Source organism: Protopterus annectens, chromosome 2.part1, assembly GCF_019279795.1.
Source record: "Protopterus annectens isolate FY-2018-M chromosome 2.part1, PAN1.0, whole genome shotgun sequence".
NCBI classification, from domain to species: Eukaryota; Metazoa; Chordata; order Ceratodontiformes; family Protopteridae; genus Protopterus; species Protopterus annectens.
In genome coordinates, this window is record NC_056729.1 from 359,805,924 (window position 1) to 359,828,429 (window position 22,506).

Consider the following 22,506-nt stretch of genomic DNA (forward strand, 5'->3'; position numbering starts at 1 on the left):
AAAAGAAATGAAAATATGGAATTTTTTCTTGAAGTATAAAGTGGTAACTTCCTCCCTTCTGCTGAGAGCAGTTTTATATAGCATGTGAAAATGTAGCCGATCTTCCCTGTAGTTGCCATATCTAGGATGTGGCCAGGCAGCTAGGGTAATAAAAGATACAATTAACAATATTCTTCAGAGATAGCTTAAGTAAGAGCAAGTAAATATGCTCACTAGTATGCATCTGTGGGGAAACCTGTTTGACTACATATGTGTGCAAGATGTAAAACACACATCTAAGAAGGGAATTAAAAAGAACCTTATCCTTGCAATTTTGTGTCTATCTGAAATATGTTACGAAACTTCAGCTACTATAATTAAGCCTCAGGAATTCTTTTAGATGAGCGCACACAGGAAAAATATCTTGAGACAGATGTTTCTTATTGTTTGTTCTAAAAGTTTTTCTGTTTCTTTTTACAGTTTATCTCTTTGTATATGTGAAGACCGATAGAGAAGGGTGAAGGCTGCCAGCCTAGCCAAATAGAATTTGATACATAATTCTGGCATTTGTAAATATAAATGTAAAATACAGGCTTGTTTCTTAAATGAAAGAAAAATGCTGTAAAATGTTGAACTTCAAGATTGTAGCAACATTGCCATCTGCTGTAAGGAAAACTAAGTCAAGCATTTCAAGTCTTTCTTTTGAAGTTAAAATTATTTCAGATCTATTCTTTGATCTCTAGAGCTTGGATTCAGCCTGTCTCGGCTAGCACATTCTTTGTATTTTTTTAACTTAAGGAACAATTACTAGAGTGTACATGTGAAATGTCTTTTATTGTTGCAGCTTCCTGAGCAGGTGTTAGCTTGTTAAATAATGTAGCCTGTTGGCCTGGGAACCCCAGGCTAAGTGTCAAAATGATGTACTATATATACCGGGAAAACCTAAGTGTCAAAATGATGTAATCTGGGAGGGCCCAGCAGAAATGTTTTTAAAAACTATTACTCTGAGAGAGACTGTAAGCATTTTGATCTTGGACATCTAACTCAGCACTGCTTATGCTCTATGTAAGTAAGTTACTTTAGAAGTATGTTTTCTTGTAGCAATAGCTAGGAATTAGAAAATATTGTCTTTCTGTATTCAGATCAGAACTTTCCTACTGTATTGTTGTAAGTTTCTGTGAGACCTCTGAACTCTTGAGTAGCACTGTGGTGTAGTAGTATTGTCTTGTGTTTTTAGTATTTATTATTAAATATTTTTAAACCCTTTTCAACTGTGGCTGGTTTATGTAGAGATAATTTAAGCTCTGCAGTACATTGCATGCTTATAAGTGATCCTGTAGTAAGCCCTTCCAATAAGCCTTGATTGCTTAGTTACACTACTATTGGATAATAATATTGCACGGTAATAATTAGACTCCCTTTTAAAGGCCTTTGGATAGCTGATAAATATTAGCTGGTGGTGACAGTAATTACTACCGTATAGTCTGGGTATAGGGGCACAGTTGGAGAATCTGTGTCAGCCTTTCACAGCAGTGTCTGTGAAGTTGTATAAATACTTATCTCAAAGTGTGTGTGTGTGTGTGTGTCAACTACTTGGGCAGGGACACAAAGCATTGGTTGGACAGAAAGGGTACTGGAGGTTAGCTTGCCAGCTAGGCTGAGATCTGGACCCTATAGCTGTGCCAGTGGGGAGTCTTATTGGGGACCTGGAGAGCAAGGGAGCAACCAGCCCCAGACTGACTGTGCTCTGGGAAATTGCACTTTACTGTGTATATTTGCTATCCTTTCTCCTGTATGAGAGGACCTCTCTGGTGTTTGTGGTGAGGGCTGAGGTTCCTTGATTGCTGGGCCAGGGCACAGGCATCTCAGTATATTTCTTTTCCAAGGAAATATTTTTATTAATTCACTTTTAAAACTTTTGTGGTGGGGCACATTTTACTTATTTATTAATAACATACATGGTATTTTACTAAAGGATGATAAACTGCTGGCATTTGCCTCTGATTCAACAGGTCACCTTGTTACACACTGTCATTTGTGTTTATAATTATTTGGCCTATTAAGAAGAGTGAAACAGTAGCTAGGTAACATGAGGCAGGACTGAAGACTGTATTGTTGAATATTACTTGCCTTCTCTGGTGTGTGTGTGTGTGTGTGTGTGTGTGTGTGTGTGTGTGTGTGTGTGTGTGTGTATATCAGATGGAGATAGAGAAAATGTATTTAAAGTACAGTTACAGCGGGTAAATGGTCACTGAAAGGCACTAAAGCTTAGAGAAAGTGGTGAAAAGGGGGTTTGGGGAGCTAGGTCAAAGATTTTGCTTAGTATGGAGCCTATTCTGAGTGAATAGTGTAAATCCATACCTCAGGGCAGCAGTGTATATTTCATGACTGATGTTCTTCATATTGATCATTTGTAGCCTTAGCTGTATGGGTTATATCTTTCCAAGAACAGACAGGTAGCTTGCAAAGTTTCAAGGCACCTTCCTTGTCCCAAACTGTCAAGCAGCATGAGATGAGCTGACTAAGAGACGAGTGCTGCCGCAAAGCCCTTTGGAGCTTTCCTGCTGCTGAAGAGTATACTCCTTTGAGGCTTTTGGGGCTCGACGGATGGCTTGTGCTTTCGTTGCTGGGCAGATACGTTCTTTTGGGGGGTAAAAAGCTTCCATTTTCTTAGGTTTACTGATGTTATTTTAAAGCTAGGCATGTTGTGCTTTAACAGAGTGTCTCAATACTGTCATGTACGTCTAAACAGGGCACTCTCTTTTTTTTCTTCTTCTGTCAGTTTAAAGTAGTGTAAACTAAGTGATAACATGTCTTCTGCGGAGAAAGTATGTTTATTTTTCCATTATGGGGTTGCTATATTGTTTAAAAGTGCTTTTTATTGTTTTTTTCTGTCAAAACGTAACTTTTATGTGACTGGTAGTTTTACCAGCATTTGTTGTTTTGTCCTGCATGGGAAAGAGGCACCATATTTAGCTTGAACATGGAACAGATAGTCAGTCCTGTGGTGGGTTGTCCTTCCAGCCACAAAAAGATAAAGTTAAGCAAACAGCTTTTGCCACCACAGTTTTCTAGCAACTTGGCTCAGCTGCAAGTGGGTGAAACTGCTGTGACCGTTTGTTGTACCTCAGACCACTCATCTTTTACCCTGGATCCCTGTGGTGTTGCACCTAGAGCCACTGTGGACTGAGGTTGTCCCTGTCCTTTGTGGCTGTTGGAGCCTCCTCAATGGGCATGGAAGATCCACTCTTGTCGGCCCTGGGAGAGGGAACAGGGAAGGTTTCCTTTTTGTGTCAGAATGTTGTGGCCATCCCTAGGGAAATCAGTGGCTGTCAGTAATGTGGTTGGTCCCATGTTTCCTGTCAAAAGAAACTGAAAACCAAGCATGTATGTACTCCTCAAATGTCTTTGGATAGGAGTAGTTTACTGGAACTGGCTTAAGGTTTAATTCAGGCTATTGATTCTTCTTGTAGAGTTGTTTCTGGTAAAAGAAAGAGGGATGCCTCTTTTTATGCAGAAATTCAAGATTTTGAACTTGAACAGAAAAATGCATAAACAGATTCAGGCCCGGGTCTTGTCCTCTGATTTCTGTTTCATACTCAGAAGAGAGCTCAGATGTCCTTCAAGAATGCAACTGCAGTCATAACATATGGGTTTTTCTGCCTCGGGCAGCCCTCGGTCGGCCGAATTCCAAAGTCTGGGTCCGGCGTTGGCTGGTGTCGCCTCCTCTCCGACGTCACAATGGCTGGAGTATAAAGGCATCGGCTGACGCCATCTTCTTCAGTCTTTCTTGCCGCGCGGTGCCCGAAGCAGAAGCAGTTCGCAAGTGCCGGTCGGTCAGCTCCTGTGTTTTCAGTACCGAAGTCATCTAAAAGCTAAGTACCCCGTTGGGGAACATTTATTCTTGCCTCAGCCGATGTCAGAACAAATTGAGAAAGTTAATAATTGTTTGTCTTGTGGTAAACAAATACCTCATAAGGACTTCCATTCTCTCTGCCTTCCTTGCCTGGGCCCAGACCATGACTTCTCTGCCTGTGCTGCCTGTGCTTGCTTTAATAAGCGCACTCTCAGGCGCCGGGCAGAATTCGCCGAGGACTTTTTCGGTGAATCTTTTGCGTATATCATGCCGTCGGATCCACCGACAACCCAATCTGCTAAGAAACGCAAGGACCGGGACCGACACCCTCGGCCCGCGTCCACTACTGATGCTACTCCTAAACCCTCTGCTAGTGCTCCGGTCCCTTCGGAAGTGGTAAATCCACCACTCCAGGCCGACGACACAGCGTTAACACGACCTTCGGTCTCTAAGATCTCTCTGGTGCCGGTTGTTGATTTTCCTCTGGAAACCGAAGTTCTGGATCTACCCGACACCATTTCTGTGGACAAGGTTATGCCTGCACGTGGGGCTGCTAGGCCTCCTGTATCCATGTCCATCAAGGCCTTTGCACGTGCCAAGGCCCATCCTAAGCCTGCTGCCCAGGCCCCTTCATCTGATAAGCAGATCATGTCTCTGGCTGCAGATCTTATTTCCCTTATCAGGGGGACTCAGCCTCATCCGGACAGGGGTTCTCAGCCTCCTGCAGAGAAAAGGCCTAGAACAGAGCAGGCGGACGACCTCTCTTCGGATGAAGCCTCTGGGGATTCTGAGCATTCTGATACCCAAGAAGAATCCTTCCAGGCCTACGAGGACTCTGATGCTGAGGAATCAATTCCCTCTGCCTCCCCTCCAGAGGATTTCTCTTTTGGTGAAGTCCTGCATTCCATGAGAGAACATTTTCAATGGCAGGGTCAGGAATTCTCTGACTCTAGGAAAAGGCTTCGTACCTTCCTCAAGCTTCCTCAGCACAGACCTTTGGCTATTCCACCTGTTATGGATGTTTTGGATGATGTTTTCTCTGACTCCAGTGCTAACCCTGATTCTCTTCCTCCTGCTCCTGTCAAGCCGGACAGATATTATAGGGTCCCTGACACTCACAAGCACCTCTTTAAGGCCCACTCTGTGGATCTAGAATCTATTTCACAGGGCCCCAAGGGAGTGGCTACCTCCTCTGCCAAAAACCCTCTGCCAGCGGACAGAGAAGCAAGGTCCCTGGAGAGATGGGGTAAAAAAGTGTACACCTCTACTTCCCTAGCCATGAGGTCACTTAACTGCCTTTTTCACATGTTTCAGTACCAAGATTTTCTCCTGGATGATTTACAGAAAAAGTTAGCCTCTCCTGAGCCTATTGATAAAAAGGCATTGCAGGATCATATACATAACACTCAGCAGGTTAATAACCATTTTCTTCAGTGTGGTTATGATGCACTGGAAGCTTCATGTAGGGCAGCTGTGACTGGGGCTGTGATACGTAGACATGCTTGGTTAAAGGATCAGCCTTTGCCTGACCATGTTAAAGTAAAGTTACTTGATGCACCTCTGGAAAAACAGAATCTTTTTGGTGCTAATGCACAGGATGTACTGAAATCCATAGAGGAAAAAGCAAAGTCAGTACAGACAGTCAAGGATTTCCTTCAGGTTCAGCCACCCAGATTTAGCAGAAACTGGCCCTCAAAGAATTGGTCCTTCCCCGGCTCAGACAAGTTTCAAAGGGGAAAAAGCAGACGTGCCCGAGGTAGAGGGCAATACAGAGGATCTTACAGGGGCCGCCAATGGCAACCTCCAAATCAAAGAAGTGGCGCAGACAGTTCAGCTGCACCACAAGGACAATCACAATGACTTGACTTTCATACGCCTACAAAGGTTCAAAGAGAAGCACCTTTGGGCGGAAAATTATCCTTATTCTCTCAAAACTGGCATATTTTAACCAAGGACAACTGGATTCTGGATTTGATAGACAAAGGTTACAGATTCCACGTCCACACATTACCAATAAGACAAGGCATGCCAAACCTGCCACATCATCAAAGGGCAGAGGCGCTCACTCAAGTTTCCAAGCTGTTAAGTATAAAAGCAATAGAAAGGGTTCCTCCTCAGGAGCAAGGCCAGGGATTTTATTCAAGACTGTTCCTTGTTCCTAGAAAAGAAAACAAATGGAGACCCATACTGGACTTGTCAACTCTAAACACTTTTCTCATGGTGCCAAAGTTCAAAATGCTGACGTTGCAGCAACTCCTTCCCATGTTGGGCAAGGGGTCTTGGCTGGTCACTCTGGACCTCAAGGAGGCATACCTGCATGTCCCAATCAGACAAAGTTGCAGAAGATACCTCAGATTTCTTGCAGGGACAGAGCATTATCAATTCTCAGCATTGCCGCTTGGCTTATCTACTGCCCAGAGTGTTCACGAAATGCCTGGCATCAGTAGTGGCACACTGCAGACTGCAGGGGATTCAAATATACCCCTACCTGGACGACTGCCTCATACAAGCAGACAACAAACAAACCTTAAAAGAAAATTTGGACTATGTCATGCATCTACTGCAAGCCTTGGGATACACAGTCAACATTCAGAAGTCAAAACTACTGCCATCCCAACAGATTATCTTCCTAGGAGCCAAGCTGGACACAGAAAACCAAATGGCCTACCTCACACAGGAAAAACAGCAGCAGTTACCAGAGTACTTCAAAGGTCTAGCAAAACTCTCCCAGCTGACTGCAAGGAAAATCCTGCAGGCCATGGGGTTCATGGCATCTTGCATCCTTCTGATACCTTTGGCAAGACTTCATATGAGAAAGCTGCAATGGTATTTAAAAAACTTATGGTCTCAACACAGCCAAAGCCTAGAGGAAATAATCCCACTTATTCCATGTCTGCAAAAGGAATTTTTATGGTGGGCCCAAGCCAGTCAGCTAAACAAAGGCATGTCTTTCAACAGACCTCAAGCAGGCCAAATAATTACAACAGACGCCTCAGACCATGGATGGGGGGCGCACATGGAGGGCAGATGCATTCAAGGTCTTTGGACGCCAAAGGAAAGACGTCTGCACATAAACCAAAAGGAGATGTTGGCAGTGATACATGCAATCTAAACTTTCGAAAAATCACTACAACAAGGGCATTTGCTAATAAGGACAGACAACACCACGGTCATGTGGTACATAAACAAGCAGGGAGGCACTCATTCTTATCCCCTCTGCAGACTAACAATGCTTCTCTGGGAAAAATTTCTGAGCCTGAAGATACATTTGCAATCCCAGTTTGTACCAGGCAAGGACAATGTACTGGCGGACAAGCTGAGCAGAAACTTTATGGATCCACACGAATGGATGCTGCACCCTCACACTTTCTCTCAACTGACGAAGACATGGGGAAGACCGGACGTAGACCTTTTTGCTTCCCACTCAAATCATCACCTGGAAAAGTTCTGCACAAGGACTCACCATCCTCTAGCCTGGAAAACGGATGCTCTCTCCTTCAGCTGGAATTCTCTAAAAATTTATGCATTCCCTCCTCTGCCTCTGCTGACCAAGGTGATACTGAAGATCAAAGCAGAACAACCAACAGGCATCTTGATAGCTCCGGACTGGCCAAGGCAACACTGGTACCCATTGCTATTGACCATAACTCGGACCAAGCCATGGCCTCTGACCCTATGGCCCCTGCTCTTAACACAACACAATTACAGGACTGTACATCAAGACCTGAAAACATTACATCTGACAGCTTGGAGGCTACCTTGATTTCTCCACCTAACTCTCTTTCCAAATCAGTTCAAGAGATCTTGCTGGAAGCACGCCGACCTTCCACCAGAAAAACCTATACAGCCAAGTGGAAGAGATTCAGCATCTGGAATGCCAACAGGGGTCAGGACACAGCATTACCGAGTATACCTCAGATAGTAGAATATTTGGCAGAACTATTTCATACTGGACTCTCATACTCTTCAATAAAGATTCATGCCTCAGCAATCTCAGCAAAATACAACTGTGACCCTCCAGTGTTTTCACATCCTCTGCTAAGACAGTTTCTAAGAGGGATAAAGAATATCAAACCTCCCAGAAAACAGCCAATACCTGCATGGGACCTCAATTATGTGTTGGAAAAATCAACTCTTCCTCCATTTGAACCAGCAGCAACTTCAGAAATGCAATTTCTTTCATGGAAGACGGTCTTCTTATTGGCAGTCACATCTGCAAGAAGAGTTTCGGAGATACAGGCACTCATGGCAGTGCCTCCCTTCCTCATTTTCCATCAAGACAGAGTTTCTCTAAGAACAAATCCTACATTCATGCCAAAAGTTATTTCCAGGGTGTCTCTAAATCAAGCAATTCACCTGCCTACATTCTTCCCCAATCCTCAAAATAGGGGGGAAAAAACTTCTGCATACTTTGGACATACACAGACAACTACGTTACTACTTGGACAGAACTAAGGCCACCAGAAAGTCTGACCAACTGTTTGTAGCCTATGCTGCTGGAGTACAAGGAAAAACAATCTCCAAACATCCAATTTCAAAATGGATTGGACATTGCATCAGATTCTGCTATTCCTTCCATGGAAAAGGTGTACCAGCCAATATTAGGCCACATTCCACCAGAGCTTTAGCCACTTCCACAGCTTTCCTAAGAGGAGTGGCAACAAAGGACATTTTGTTACATGGAGCTCCGTGCATACATTTACCAAGCACTACAACCTGGCTTTATACTCCATATCCCGAGCAGGCTTTGCTTCGGCAGTCCTGCAGGGGATTTTAGCCACACCATCATTATCATAGATCCATCCACCCCCAGCTTGGCTATGGTATTCAACCCATATGTTATGACTGCAGTTGCATTCTTGAAGGACATAGTACAGTTTTGTACCTACCATAAATGTAGATGTCCGATAGATATGCAACTGCAGTCGGATTTTCCCACCCTCCTACCCTTCTGTATCCTTCTTTTTTGGGTCCCTACCCCTTTTCCCATTAGCTGGGGGTATTCCTATGGTGTATCTGTTTATTACTGTTGTGCATGTTTGGGATTATTTTTATCCATTTACCAAATTTAGCCTTCCTAGGAGGGCACCTGGCATCTGGGGCAAGAAACACTGAAGAAGATGGCGTCGGCCGATGCCTTTATACTCCAGCCGTTGTGATGTCGGAGAGGAGGCGACACCAGCCGACGCCGGACCCAGACTTTGGAATTCGGCCGACCGAGGGCTGCCTGAGGCAGGACAACCCATATGTTATGACTGCAGTTGCATATCTATCGGACATCTACATTTATGGTAGGTACAAAACTGTACTTTTCTGATTCTCACTTTTGGGGGAGGGGATCTGTTTCTGTGAGACTGTTGCTAGATTGTCACAGTGTTTTCAGTGGGAGAACACTGAGGATTTTCATTCCCTCAGAAAATATGAGTTGTTGCAGAAGGATTTTCCAGAATCTACACCCATTCATCCAGTCCTGTCTGCTTTAGAGGATGTGCACCTTACTGCTTGCAATTTTCTTGGTAGCCAGTTGCCATTAAAAGGGAGATAAGATGTAGTAACGTTTCTCAGTCTTTTAAGTGTTTATACACCATTCCCAAACCTGACCCAGCAGCTATAGCTTTAGTTGACTCCCTGCTAAACCCTTAGTTAATTCCAATCCTGGTCGTTCTAATAAGGATGGGAAAATTATTGATAGGTATGGGAAAAAATGTATGTCTACAACTTGATTTTCAGAATTTTAAATCGTCAGGGTCATATGCTAAAGTTTGTTCTGACATACTGTGAAGTGTGAGGAATGTTCTATCTACAGTTTCTTCTTGTGAATAAAAATCTTCTTTAAATAACTTATTTCTTCTATTGCACAGGTCATTGCTCATTGTTTGCAGTGTGTATGACTCTGTTGATTCTTCTTCCAGAGCTGTGGCCAATATTACTGTTTTTTAAGGAGGTTTGCTTGGATGCATTCTAAGAACCTCCCAGATGATGTAAAAAATGAGATTTTAAATTCTCCCTTCGGTAGAGGGTTTTGGCCTTTGTGCTGCAGAGATGATCAAAATGTGTAATGAAAGGTGCAAGCTGATCAAGGCAATCTCTAAGATTTTTGTGCCCTACTTTTTCAAATTGTCCAAGGGTTTTTCTTTTTCCTCAACCAGTTTTGGCAAAAAACAGAATAAACAGTCTAAACAGAATTCAGATAAACAAAATTTTAAGAAGAAGTGACAGAGGTTTCAAAAAGAAGTCTCAAACCTCCCAAAACCAAGGACAGTCCAAGAAGACTGACTGTTCATGAAAACTTGTGATCCCCTCCTACACTGGTCCCTTTTCTCTTCCAGAAAGTTTGAATCTCCATATTTCTCTTTGGCAACAGATTGTTTCAGAAAAATGGGCTCTGAAAATCATTCATCAGGGTTACAGGTGGCACTGGGAGGAAAGTCTTCCTTTCCAGTGGATCATAACTTATCAAGCAGAGCAGACTGTTTTGTTTCCACCTGTTCTTTGTCACATACTGTCCCAGTGAGTAATAGAACCAGTTGATGTCCTTCATGGATGCATCTGCAGTCATAACAAATGGGTAGTCCTGTCGTCAGGCAGCCCTTCAGTCGGCCGGATTCCAAAGTCTGGGTCTGGCTTCGGCCGATGTCGCACTCCACCCGACGTCATCTCTGTTGGTCTTCGGGTATAAAAGCATCGGCCGACGCCATTTTCTCCAGTCTTTCTTGCCGCTGCATCAAGCAGAAGCTGTTCGCAAGTGCCGGTCGGTCAGATCCAGAGATTCCTACTACCGAATACTACCAAGACTTCTAAAAGCTAAGTACCCGCTGGGGACCTTTTCTTGCCTCAGCCGATGTCAGAAAAAGTAAACAATTGTTTAACCTGTGGGAAACAAATACCTCATAAGGATTTCCACTCTTACTGCCTACCTTGTTTAGGCCCAGACCACGGCGTTGCTGCCTGCCTAGCCTGTTCATCCTTCAACCGAACGCTTAGGCGCCGGTCGGAGTTCGCTGAACAGTTTTTCGCTCAGATTTTGCGTACATTATGCCGCCGGAACAACCGACTACCCAAACAATTAAAAACGCAAAGAAAAGGACCGACACTCGCGGTCCGCGGTTTCGGCTGAAACCACGGATAAGCAAACCGCGAGTGTCTCGGTTTCGGCCGAAACCAAGAAAACCGGTCAAATCTCAGCCGAAACCCTGATTTCTTCCGAGGCTCCTGCTACTTTAGCTGAATCGACCTCTGAAACTTTAGCTACTCCTGGGGCCTCGACTGATTTATCTGACACCATCCCTTTGGATGTTTCCACCCCAGCACGTGGTGCTGCTAGGCCTCCTGCAACCATGTCTATCAAGGCCTTTGCCAGGGCCAAAGCAGCCAAAACTGCTAAAACAGTTCCTGCTAAGACCCCCTCACACAGACACCCTTCTAGTTCTCAAATGCTTACTCTGGCAGAGGATTTGATTTCCTTAATCAGGGGATCCCAATCACACCCAGACAGGGCCTCTCAGCCCCCAGAAAAGAGACCTAGAACAGAGCCTCCCCAGCAGGAGTACTCTGATGAGGCTCCTTTGTCCACTTATGAAGACTCCGATGCTGATGAATCCATTCCATCGGCCTCACCTCCAGAAGAATTCTCTTTTGGGGAAACCTTACATGCCATGAGAGAGCAATTCCAATGGCAAGAACAGGATTTCTCAGACTCAAGAAAAAGGCTTAGAACTTTTCTGCACCTACCACAACATAGGCCCTTAGCTATACCTCCAGTCTTGCCTGTTGTGGATGATGCATTTAATGATGTTTGCACTGCTCCTGATTCTTTACCTCCAGCCCCTGCCAAACCTGACAGATTTTACAGGGTACCCAACACTCATCACCACCTTTTCAGGGCCCCACTTGCAGATCCTGAGACTATAGCCCAGGGGCCTAAGGCAGTAGCTTCTACCTCTACAAAAAACCCTCTCCTGCTGAAAGGGAAGCCAGGTCTTTAGACAGATGGGGCAAAAAAGTCTACACCTCTGCCACTCTCTCAGCTAGAGCTTTAAACTGTCAGTTTCACATGATACAATACCAAGAGTTTATGCTTGATCAGTTGTCTAAGAAAGTTTCTTCTGAAGAACCCTTAGATAAGAAATATATTTTAGAAATGGTAAATAACATACAACAGGTTAGTAACCATTCTTTAAAATGTGGCTATGATGCACTGGAGGCTTCATTTAGATCAGCCATGACTGGCACAGTGATAAGAAGGCATGCATGGCTGAAAGAGCAGGTCCTTCCGGATCAGGTAAAAGCAAAGCTGTTGGATGCTCCTATGGATAAGGACTGTCTATTTGGTATCTCTGCTCAACAAGTAATGAAGAAAATGGAAGAGAAGGCAAAATCTGTACAAACAGTTAAGGATTTCTTACAGGTTCAGCCCCCTCGGTTTAGCAGAAATTGGCCTGCCAAAAATTGGTCCTTTCCAGACTCATCAAAGAACCAAAGAGGCAGGTATAGACGCCTCGAGGCAGAAACCAACCCAGAGGAAGTGCCTACAGAGGAAGACAGTGGCAAGGTAATAACCAGCGAGGCTCTGCCACAACCACTGCCACTGCAACAGGACATTCACAGTGACTGCGTCCTGACACCGCCTACCAGAGAGCAATTAGCAGCTCCATTAGGCGGAAAATTAGCCTTATTTTCACAAAACTGGCACTATATCACAAAAGACAAGTGGATTTTAAAACCATAGACCAAGGCTACAGGTTCCACTTCCACACCTTACCAGTAAAAGAGGAATGCCAAACTTACCTCCAACTCAAAGAACAGAAGCTCAAAACCAGGTAATTCAGCTAACCAACATGAGAGCTGTGGAGAGTGCCAGTAAATCAACAGGGCAAAGGTTTTACTCCAGACTCTTTCTAGTCCCAAGAAAAGAAAAACTTGGAGACCCATTCTCGATCTGTCCATCTTAAACACATACATCATCGTTCCAAAATTCTAAATGCTGACCTTGCAGCAACTTCTTCCCATGCTGGGCAAGGAGTGTTGGCTGGTAACTCTAGATCTCAAGGAGGCATACCTGCACGTCCCCATACGACCAATTTGCAGAAGATACCTCAGATTCCTTGCAGGATCAGAGCATTATCAATTCTCAGCATTGCCTTTTGGCTTATCTACTGCCCAGAGTATTCACAAAATGCCTGGCATCAGTAATCGCTCATTGCAGGCTGCAGGGAATCCAAATCTATCCATACCTGGACGACTGCCTGCTACAAGCGGACAACCAAGACAAGCTGACAACAGATTTACAAAGGGTCATTTGCTTGCTACAAGCCCTGGGATACACAGTCAACTTAAAAAAGTCAAGGCTGATCCCATCCCAGACAAGAACCTTCTTGGGTGCAGAATTGGACACAGTAAAACAAATGGCATTCCTGACTGCAGAAAAACAAGAACTACCACCCCTTTACTTCTTGGCATTAACAAAACAGAACAAACTAACAGCAAGAAAGGTGCTGCAGGCCTTGGGATTCATGGCATCATGCATAATCTTGATTCCTCATGCCAGACTGCATATGAGAAAACTACAGTGGTACCTAAAAAACTTATGGTCTCAACACAGGCACAGCTTAGAAACCGAAATCCCACTAATCCCATGCCTGAAACAAGAATTCCTATGGTGGGCCCAAGCATGCCAGGCAAACCTAGGCTTGCCCTTCCACAAAGGTCAAGCTTAACCAGACCATCACAACGGATGCCTCAGACCAAGGCTGGGGCACACATGTTGGACAAATGCATACAAGGATTGTGGACCCCAGACCAGCTGCACCTACACATAAACCAAAAGAAATGCTGGCAGTGCAACTAGCAATCCAGAAATTCAAACCTTTTCTCAAGGAAGGCCATTTATTGATAAGGACAGACAACACCACAGTCATGTGGTACATCAACAAGCAAGGGGGCACGCATTCTTACCCCCTATGCAGAATGACTCTGGACCTTTGGAACATGGCTCTGAGCTACAACATACAGTTACAGGCAACCTTCGTACAGGAAAAGAAAATACCCTAGCAGATATGTTAAGCAGAACCACCTCGGATGCTCACGAATGGATGCTGCACCCGGACATCTTCAAGACCATCACAAAAAAAATGGGGAATGCCACAAATAGACCTGTTCGCTTCCCCACTCAACCACCAGCTCAGGAAATTCTGCACAAGGACATTCCACCCGCTTGCATGGAAGGTGGACTCCCTTTCCTTCAGCTGGAAAGGCCTGACAGCATATGCATACCCACCTCTTCCTTTGATGCACAAAGTACTACTGAAAATCAAAGAGGAACAACCAAGGATGATTCTAATAGCTCCGAATTGGCCAAGGCAACACTGGTATCCCCTGCTGAGGAGCATGTCTCAGGGGATAATGTGGTCAATCCCCCTGATGCCTTTGATGTTAACTCAGAACAACTACAACATCCTGCATCCAAACCTAAAGACCTTACAGCTTACTGCCTGGTACATAACTTAAGAACAACTAACCCAGTCCTATCTCAAAGGGTTAAAGACATTATACTGGAAGCCCGCAGACCTTCAACAAGAAGGAACTATGCAGGAAAATGGAAAAGGTTTGCCACTTGGAGTGCGGAAAGAGGAAAAGAGGCGTCAAACTTAGACATTGCTAACATCCTGGAGTACTTGGCAGAGCTTCTACACACAGGGCTGTCCTATTCCTCCATCAAGATACATGCTTCAGCTATTTCTGCAGAATACAGTTCTGATCCACCTGTCTTCGCACCTCTACTTAGGCAATTCCTCAGAGGAATCAAGAATGTAAAACCTCCTAGGAAACCACCACTACCAACATGGGACTTGAATTTTGTACTTGAAAAATTGACACTCCCTCCATTTGAACCAGCAGGAACAGCGGATCTGCAACACCTATCATGGAAAACTGCTTTCCTTCTGGCAATTACTTCAGCAAGAAGGGTTTCAGAACTCCAGGCCTTAATGGCAGTACAACCCTTCCTGATCTTCCACCAAGATAGAGTCTCCATGAGGACTAATCCTACATTTATGCCAAAGGTGGTATCCAGAGTGTCCTTAAACCAGACAATCCACCTGCCTACCTTCTTTCCCAACCCTCAGAACAGGGGGGAAAGGCTACTGCATACTTTGGATGTACATAGACAGTTACGCTACTACCTGGACAGAACCAAAGGTAACAGAAAAACTGACCAGCTGTTAGTGGCCTATGCACCAGGAAAGGAAGGGAAAGCAATTTCCAAACAGACAATCTCCAAATGGATAGGAAATTGCATCAGATTCTGTTACTCCTTCCATGGAAAACCAATGCCACAGAACATAAGGCCTCATTCAACAAGAGCTACAGCCACTACCACAGCTTTCTTACGAGGAGTGGCAACCAAGGACATTATTGAGGCGGCTACTTGGACCTCCGTGCATACATTTGCCAAGCATTACAATCTACCTCTATATTCTAGATCCCGAGCAGGGTTTGCCACTGCTGTACTGCAAGGGATCCTAACTACACCATAAATTTTTCACTTCCTCCACCCCTAGTTTAGCTATGGTATTCTACCCATTTGTTATGACTGCAGATGCATCCATGAAGGACATAGTACAGTTTTGTACCTACCATAAATGTAGATGTCCGAACTGGATAGCATCTGCAGTCAGGATTACCCACCCTCCTTCCCCTCTGTGGTACTCCTAGGGTATTTACACTCCTAATAGCTAGCTGGGGGGGAGTCTCTTATGGTGTATTTGTTTGTACATATGTATTTGCCTTCTACCTTATCTGCATACATTGGCATTTATCCAAATTTAGCCTTCTAAAAGGGCAACTGGCACCTGGGGCAAGAAACACTGAAGAAAATGGCGTCGGCCGATGCTTTTATACCCGAAGACCAACAGAGATGACGTCGGGTGGAGTGCGACATCGGCCGAAGCCAGACCCAGACTTTGGAATCCGGCCGACTGAAGGGCTGCCTGACGACAGGACTACCCATTTGTTATGACTGCAGATGCTATCCAGTTCGGACATCTACATTTATGGTAGGTACAAAACTGTACTTTCTTCGTGTTTCATTGTTGCAGTCATTACGTTTGGGTTATCTACTTGCAGGTAGCCCTCAGTCAGCCTGATTAACAAAGTCTTGGGTCCTGCATTGGTCGCTGTCCCTTCTTCCATGACGTCAGGTCATCAGGGGTATAAAACATGTAGCCGAAGCCATTACATCAGTCTTTCTTGCCGTGTGGTGGCCGAAGCAGAAGCAATTCACAAGTGCCGGTCCGCTGACTCCTGAAATTTTTGTTTTCAAGTTTCAGAACCGAAGTCTTCAACTAAAGCTAAGTACCCCGTCGGGGAAACTTTTTCTTGCTCCTTGCCGATGTCAGTAAAAGTTAATAATTGCATTACTTGTGGAAAGCAAATACCTCCTAAAGATTTTCATTTGTACTGTATTCCTTGCCTAAGCCCTGCCCACGACATACCTTGCTGTCAGTTTTGTGCTTTATTTAATCAACACACTATCCGTCGTCTGTATATTTTCGCCTCTAAATATTTCGGTTCTCGGTTTAATTATCCAGAAATGTCATCGGTTAGCCATCAAGACTACAGGGATTCCAAAAAAATGCAAAGATAAAGACAGAGACAGGCCGCCAAAGTCCAAAACTGCCGACAATGCTTCTCCTAAGCCAGTCGCCAGTTCGCCTGTACTCAGTGAGGTGCTTTCGCAGCCTCTAATACCTGCTACTTCTGATTCGCAGTCTTCTACTGAGACCCATTCAGAGTCCGGTATGCCGTGAGATGCTTCAGCTATGGAACCCGCGGATGTCTGTACCTTGGATGGGTCTGGAGCCGCTGTGCAGGCACTGGCTTCTGAGGGTGTATTCAGGCCTACGGACTTGCATATTAAATCGACGCCTCCTTCATTACTTAGGCCTAAATCTCGATGCATGTCTAAAAAACCGACGCCCAGGCCACATGCTCAGGCCTCTATGCCTAAAAAACAAATGATAAGAATGGCTGAAGATCTAATACCTCTTAATCAGGGGTAGCCAACCCCCCCCCCCGCCTTTTAAGAGGCCTAGGACTGAAGTTGATTATGAATCTTCTGATCAGGATTCTGTTTTTTATGACTCTTCTGATGATCTGGATTTACCCTTACCTACTTATGAAGATTCTGATGCAGAGGACTCTATTCCCTCTGCTTCCTCTCCTGAGGATTTTTCTTTTGGGGAAACCTTACATACTGTAAGGGAGAATTTCCACTGGGAAAGCCAGGATTTTTTTGATTCAATAAAGAGGCTTAGGGATTTCCTTCTCCTACCTCAGCATAGGCCTTTAGCTGTTTCTCCTTGTTGATGATGCTTTTTCGGAATCTAGTTTGGCCCCTGATTCCCTGTCTCCTACTCCCAGAAAACCTGACCGATACTACAGGGTTCCTGAGTCCCAGAAGTTCCTTTTCAAAAATCCTATTGCAGATCCAGAGACTATTTCACAGGGGCCCAAGGGCATTAAGGCTTCTACTGCTAAAAATCCTACCCCTTCTGATAGAGACTCCAGGGCGCTGGATAGATGGGGTAAGAAGGTTTACATTTCTGCAACCTTGGCCAGTAGGGCTTTAAACTGCCAGTTTCATATGTTAAAATATCAGCAACATGTTAGTGGACTGCTTAAACAGAAAATTATGTTGATTCCTGACTGTGTGGAAAATAAAGAATTACAGGATTTAATGCATTCTGTCGAACAAGTTGGAAAACATACTTTGCAGTGTGGTTTTGATTCATTAGAGGCCTCTTGCAGGGCTGCTGTTTCTGGGTCTGTGCTCAGAAGGCATGCTTGGCTTAAGGAGCAATCTTTGCCTGATCATGTTAAAGCTAAATTGTTGGATGCTCCTTTAAATTAGGACCACCTGTTTGGCAACAAGGCTGAGGAAGTTCTTAAAAAGATGGAAGATAAAGCTAAATCTATACAAACTGTTAAAGATTTTTTGCAAGTTCAGCCTCCTAGATTTAGTAGGTACTGGCCCTCTAAGAATTGGTTCTTTCCAGCCCCTTCCAGGTCTTCTCAAGCCAAACCCAGGCACAGCAAAAACCCCAGGTTTCAGTCCCAGGTGACTCGCAGAACTAAGCCGTGGGGGGCCTCCACTTCCAATTCTGGAAATAATAAGACTCCCCCTATGGTAAACTGTCTCAATGACTTCCTTTTAAAATTTCCAAGCACCTATCAACCGACTGCCCCTTTGGGGGGAAAGATTGCTGTTTATGTAAAGAATTGGGAACTCATTACCCAGGATAAATGGGTTTTAAATATAGTGTCCCAGGGATACAGATTTCACTTCCACACATTGCCATCACCAAGTGGGTGGCCGGACCTACCCCCAAATCAGTGGGCAGAGGCCCAAAAACAAGTATTTTCTCTCTTAAACATGGGGGCTATTCAACTGGTACCAGAAGAGGAAAAGAGCCAAGGTTTCTACTCAAGACTTTTCCTGGTACCCAGAAAAGACAATTCATGGCATCCTGTCCTGGACCGGTCTACTCTAAACACCTTTTTGGAGATTCCAAAATTCAAGATACTGACTCCTCACCAATTACTTCATATGCTAGGCAAAGATGCCTGGTTGGCAACACTAGATTTAAAAGAAACATACCTGCACGTCCCAGTCAGGGAATCTTGCAGAAGATACCTACACTTCAAAGCAGGCTACACGGACTCTGTTCTCTGCACTGCCCTTTGGCTTATCTACTGCGCCCAAGGTATTCACAAAGTGCCTAGCTCCAGTTATTGCATTTTACAGAAAAAAAAAATTAAAATATACCCATACCTGGATGATTGTCTAATTCAGGCAGAAAGCCAAGACATACTTTTGAATCCTCTGGCCTTTTGTAAAAAAATTTCTAACTTGTCTGGGGTACACCATAAACTAATATAAATCACTCCTGGTACCCTGTCAACAGATTATATTCCTGGGAGCAAGCTTGAATACAACTTCCCAGATGGCTTACCGCACGCCAGAAAAGCAAATTCATTTGACAACCTACTTCAAACAAGTGGCCACAAAAACCCTGCTATCTGCAAGACAAATACTGCAAGCCTTGGGGTTCATGGCCTCCTGCATTCTTCTAATTCCATATGCAAGACTGCATATGAGGAAACTACAGTGGTATCTAAAAAGCCTATGGTGTCAACATCCGCAAGACCTAGAAACAATGATTCCTATCATACCTTGCCTATGCCTAGAGTTCCTTTGGTGGGCAGAGGCCTGCCACAAAAACAAGGGACTACCTTTCACACCACCCCTGCTGCCCAAACCCTAACAGATGCATCAGACTATGCATGGGGGGCTCACCTGGCAGGGAAGTGCATTCATGGCAAATGGAACCCAAGTCAAATGCACTTGCATATCACTCGAAAAGAAATGTTAGCTGTACAGAATGCTCTGACAGCCTTCAAGGACCACATGCTTCCAGGACAACTAATGGTAAAGACGGACAACACCACTGTTATCTGGTACATAAACAAGTAGGGGGGTACATATTCTTACCCCCTCTGCAGACTAACCATGGCATTGTGGAACACAGCCGTGATCTACTAAGTGCACCAACAAGCTCAATTCCTGCCAGGAAAATTAAATACACTGGCAGACGGACTAAGCAGAAGCCTAATGGACCCACACGAGTGGAAACTGGAACCAAGGATTTTCAACTTGTTGACAAGCAAATGGGAGAGCCCAGATATAGACCTGTTTGCCTCTCCCCAGAACTACCAATTGGACAAATTTTGCACAAGGACTTCCCACAAACAAGCCTGGAAAGTGGATGCTGTGTCCTTCAGATGGAAAAAACTGTCAGTTTATGCCCCCCCCCCCGCCTCTGCTCTCCAAAGTTCTACTAAAAATCAAACAGGACAAACCAAGGATGATTTTGATTGGTCCAGACTGTCCACGACAATACTGGTACCCCCTCTTGCGCAGTGTGTCACGGTTATCTCCATGGCACCTGCCTCAGACTCCTTCCCTGCTTGTCTCAGCAGGAGAACCAGATTCTGCACCCTCAGCTTCTAACACTGAACCTTGCAGCCTGGATAATTACTTAATCTCTCCTTTACCATCCCTCAGCAAACCTGTGATGGATATCATTTTAGAGGCAAGGAGGCCTAGTACTAGAAAATCTTATGCAGAAAAATGGAAAAGATTCTTTACCTGGAACCAATCTCAAGGGATGAGCACAGCAGTGCCCAATTTACCTCAGATTTTACAATACTTAACTGAGATGCTTCACAAGGGCCTGTCTTTTTCTTCCATTAAAATCCATGCCTCAGCCATTTCAGCTCATTATAACACAGAACCTCCCCTCTTCTCTCATCCGCTGCTCAAGCAGTTCCTCAGAGGGGCCAGAAATTTTAGACCACCCAGGAGAGCTCCAACCCCAGTCTGGGACCTTAACTTTGTCTTGGAGAAACTCACTCTACCTCCTTTCAAGCCAGCTGCTACTGCAGACTTAAAATTTCTTTCTTGGAAAACAGCTTTCCTTTTAGCAATTACTTCCGCTAGAAGGGTATCTGAATTACAGGCCCTTATGGCAGTGGAGCCTTTCATCATCTTTCATGCGGACAGGGTGTTCCTCAGAACCAATCCATCCTTCACGCCCAAGGTGGTGTCCAGTGTGGCTCTTAATCAGTCTATTCATTTGCCAATCTTCTTTGCCAATCCACAGAATAAAGGGGAATGGATATTGCATTCCTTAGATGTGCACAGACAACTTAGATTCTACTTGGACAGGAAAAAAGTAATTCCAAAAACGAAAACTTGGTAAAACTTGAAGCCTGGGAACAAAAATGCTGGCAGCAATAAGATAAAAACTGCTTTATTGTAAGCGCTTTCGGCTCGGACCTTTCCAAGCCTTCTTCAGACAAAACAGTAAAGAATATCAAACAAACATTTAAATACACAATTCAATTAAAACATCAATTAATATTTAAAGTGGAATGCCTTAAAACCAGTTTGCTTAACTTTGTAATGTGTCATAAAACACATAACCTACTAAAAAGACAATTTCCAAAAGTAATTACATACTAATGTAGAAATTATCTTAACAAGATAAATAAATATATTAAATTTAATACATTAAAAATTGTGAATTGTACCAAATTGTGCAAATTCATCTTCTATTAAGAGACAATAAATTCAATACACATTTAATAGAAAGTGCATCATTCAGCCCTGGAAATACATGGGCATTCGTCAAAATCTGCCATTTAAGTTCATCTACTTCTAACTTGGAGACGACCGCACGGGGCCGCATAACTAGTTAGCATGGCGGAGTCTCGTTCGTTATCGGAATTAACCAGACAAATCGCTCCACCAACTAAGAACGGCCATGCACCACCACCCACAGAATCGAGAAAGAGCTATCAATCTGTCAATCCTTTCTGTGTCCGGGCCGGGTGAGGTTTCCCGTGTTGAGTCAAATTAAGCCGCAAGCTCCACTCCTGGTGGTGCCCTTCCGTCAATTCCTTTAAGTTTCAGCTTTGCAACCATACTGCCCCCGGAACCCAAAGACTTTGGTTTCCGGAAGCTCGGCGGTCATGGGAATAACGTAGCTGGATCGCTAGTCGGTGTCGCTTATGGTCCGAACTACGACGGTATCTGATCGTTGAACCTCCGACTTTCGTCTTGATTAATGAAAACATTCTGGCAAATGCTTTCGCTTCGCCTTGCCGTCCAAGAATTTCACCTCTAGCGGCACAATACGAATGCCCCCGGCCGTCCCTCTTAATCATGGCCCCAGTTCCGAAAACCAACAAAATAGAACCGGAGTCCTATTCCATGCCTCAGCCATTTCAGCTCATTATAACACAGAACCTCCCCTCTTCTCTCATCCGCTGCTCAAGCAGTTCCTCAGAGGGGCCAGAAATTTTAGACCACCCAGGAGAGCTCCAACCCCAGTCTGGGACCTTAACTTTGTCTTGGAGAAACTCACTCTACCTCCTTTCAAGCCAGCTGCTACTGCAGACTTAAAATTTCTTTCTTGGAAAACAGCTTTCCTTTTAGCAATTACTTCCGCTAGAAGGGTATCTGAATTACAGGCCCTTATGGCAGTGGAGCCTTTCATCATCTTTCATGCGGACAGGGTGTTCCTCAGAACCAATCCATCCTTCACGCCTAAGGTGGTGTCCAGTGTGGCTCTTAATCAGTCCATTCATTTGCCAATCTTCTTTGCCAATCCACAGAATAAAGGGGAATGGATATTGCATTCCTTAGATGTGCACAGACAACTTAGATTCTACTTGGACAGGACTAAACCTCAAAGGAAATCTGAACAACTTCTGGTGGCATTTGCTGCAGGGGCAGAGTGGAAGGCTATTTCAAAGCAAACCATTTCTAAATGGATGTCATTGCATTAATTTCTGCTATAAGCATCATGGAAAACCTATCCCCCAGGGGATCAGACCTCACTTTGCCAGGGCTGCATCTACCTCTGCAGCCTTTCTCAGAGGCGTCCCTACCAGGGACATCCTAGAAGCTGCTACCTGGAGTTCTGTACATACTTTCACCAAGCATTATCATTTGCTAATTTTCTCTAAATCCAGAGCTGGCTTTGCCACTGCAGTCTTGCAGGGCCTAATAGCTGGCCCTAATGCTGTCTAAATTCCTCTTCCCAACC

The 22,506-nt window shown here is 44.5% G+C and overlaps 1 protein-coding gene and 1 long non-coding RNA gene across 3 annotated transcripts in view; one reads left to right on the forward strand and one right to left on the reverse strand.

The window, feature by feature from the left end:
- Positions 1-22,506, forward strand: part of TAPT1 (transmembrane anterior posterior transformation 1) — a 1,296,801-nt gene that overhangs the window by 207,078 nt on the left and 1,067,217 nt on the right. The window lies entirely within an intron of this gene.
- Positions 5,089-21,718, reverse strand: LOC122794065. Its single transcript, XR_006363612.1, has 4 exons — positions 21,705-21,718; positions 21,119-21,417; positions 12,639-12,643; positions 5,089-5,102 (listed from the first exon to the last, which is right to left on the reverse strand). It is a non-coding gene; the product is annotated as an uncharacterized LOC122794065 (long non-coding RNA).